A 2,696-nucleotide genomic window follows, 5' to 3' on the forward strand; every position below is an offset into this window, starting at 1 on the left:
GTTTGCATTTATTTCTGTAATGCCAGTAAACTCAGTCCAGACTTGTGTTCTGTTTCCCTGGTACGTTGATCATATTGTCATGCAATCCCATACAGAGCAAAAGGATGTGTGCACCTTTAGCAGCTGATGATTTCTGTATTCCTTTCAAGCATGGCTCGTAAAATAACACGCTTCTACCTCTATAGAAAGTGCTTTAGGAAATTACTTGATTTCCATGGTACTTACTTACTTTAAAGTTGTCTCACATGCTGTAAGTAACTATTATTTATCTTTCTGCTGCAGTATTTTTCCCTCTGTTTTGCAGCCAGGACTTTGAGGTTTGCCTTCGTTACTGTTAGATGTGTGCAGGTATTTCTGCTTAGTTGGTTCCTGCACTTTGCCAGCTTTGCTTTTCAAATTAATGCTTGTTTTATATCTCAATGCCTTTTTGATGCCTTCTGGAAAACATTGCATTCTACATCAATTATACAAGTTCTACAAACTATGTAGATATTTATGATGTCATTCCTTCTTTAGAGCAAATCCTTTCATCAATAATGTAGATAGATGGCTCAGAAGTAGCTCCAGCAGGGCTCTCGTTTGTACTTTCCATTTACCTTAAATTGCTTTTAGTTTTTTTCTGGTGCTTCAGCTGTTGTTAGTGCACAAGAAACGAGGTGGTTATACCAGAACTTCATGTTTCCAAAGAAATTCCTATCTGCCTTGAGTATCTAAAGAGATGAGGTTTTCCTTCAGCCTAGTATAAATTTGTTTTGATGACAAGATCTGATAATGTACAATAATAACATGTTATCCACCTTCATGAAAGTGTTTACTCTAAATCACAAGAGTAGAAATGAACACGTGCTTGGTTTCCAGTATCAGTCAGTAGCATCTGTTTGGTTTATTGAAGTCCTACATACGTGTGTGCATTAACTTGGATTTGCTCAGTTTCTGTATCACGTTTTACTTTTCTCAGGCGGATGCTTTGGTGCTCAGTAGTTACTGGCTGCTCTGAGGTGAGGAAAAATATTCAATATTAATGGTTGGTGTTTGAATTTTTATACGCTTGCTTATCAGTTGCTTGGCTTACTGAGGTTCTTCCAAAGGGAGCGATGAGTGCAGAAGAGATTTCTGCTTGGATGTGTAAGCAGCTATCTGTGCATTGCTTGCTTATAGAAGTTGGAAAAAACTGACAAACTTCCATAAACACATGCAGGGGATTCTGACACAGCAGAGCTCACTGGCACAGAAAATCCAGCTCCCTTCCCCAAATGTCTGTTTTATTTCCACATAATGTTCATCACACCAGTGGGGCAGTTGAGAAGCTGTCGGATTATTTCCTGTTAGCACCATTTCTATAGCAGCTGTACAGATTTCCACATAGATGTGTGATGTTAAAAAGGAGTTATAGAGAAAACTGTTGAAATGTCATCCCAAGTGTTGCTGGTAAGGACTCCACTCATCTCTCTGAAAGCTGAATTCTAAAGCAGGCTGGGATGTTGGATTTCTTGTCTAAGTATGATCCTCTTTGTCTATTAACAGCTTGACATAAATTACAGTGAAATATTCCCTCAGCAGTATTCTCTTCCCCATCAGTTATAGTGTGAGATATTTAGAGTAGTTTTGTCTTCTTTCCTATAAATGTGAAGCCTGTCTTTTTGTCCCATCGTACAAATAATGTGTAGATGAGGCAGATGTATATCCCAGGACTTGAATTTTGCAGGCTCATAAACTTGTACTCAACAGCAGTTGAGTGCTTTGTCGTCTCTACCTTGCTAAAAGCCTGGCCCTGGGATGGGTTGGGTTGTGTTCATGTGGCTGTTGCCAGATTTGCCTGCTGCTGACAGTTCCTGAAATTCATGCTAAGGGCATTCAGTGGTACAAGTTTTTTTAGTATGATGTTTCTGTTCAGAGCGTGTTGTCTATGGATGTATCGTTCCTTCTCTGATTCCACTAATGGCATGGCTGCATATCTAATGCATAACCAAAATATTTTGTAAACTGAACACCAGTTAATCAGCACATCATCAGTCTTTTACTATTCTGCTTGTTTGCAGACAGAACAGGTTGTTATAAGGCTCTGTGGTGGGAGGCCTGGAAGAGCAGATTGTGGAAAGGTTTTCATCTTGTAGAACTGTGTAATTCATGAGAGTATCTGACTCTAGTTGAAATTGTTCCCATTTATTTTCTTTGTACCTTTTATTTAGGCAAAGAAATGCCAGTAGCTCCTATCTTTGAAAAAATGTCTTCAGGATACGATTTCTCCTTTTTTGTTTGTTTGGGGATTCTCCTCCGGATCCTGAATGAACAAGCCTGAATTTCTTCTTCAGGTGTTTGAAGAAGTGTTTCTGAAACAGGCTATCAATAGGCTTGCATTCTGGTGGGGGAGATGGAAGAAGGTGAGACCTTAATGTATTAGTTGTGCTTTCTGTGCTTATGTTTGTTGGTTCCCTAATTCTTGCCCTCTTGGAGTATGTGAGGAAAACAAACTGTGCATCATAACTTTAGATGTTAGGCTGTTCTGACAGCAGCTATAAAATAGCCAAGTCCAAAGGAATAAAACACTTCTTTATGCAGTGTCCTTCCTGAAGACCTACAGAATGGAATAGAGGTTTCTGAAGAAACAGACTTGAGGAACCTGGTCATTTTTGAGTATAAGCTTCTTGCACAGTGAACTTGTTTTGCCTTAAAATTCTCTATCTCTACTTTTTTTT

This window comes from Meleagris gallopavo, chromosome 10, assembly GCF_000146605.3.
Source record: "Meleagris gallopavo isolate NT-WF06-2002-E0010 breed Aviagen turkey brand Nicholas breeding stock chromosome 10, Turkey_5.1, whole genome shotgun sequence".
In the NCBI taxonomy this organism is placed as follows: Eukaryota; Metazoa; Chordata; class Aves; order Galliformes; family Phasianidae; genus Meleagris; species Meleagris gallopavo.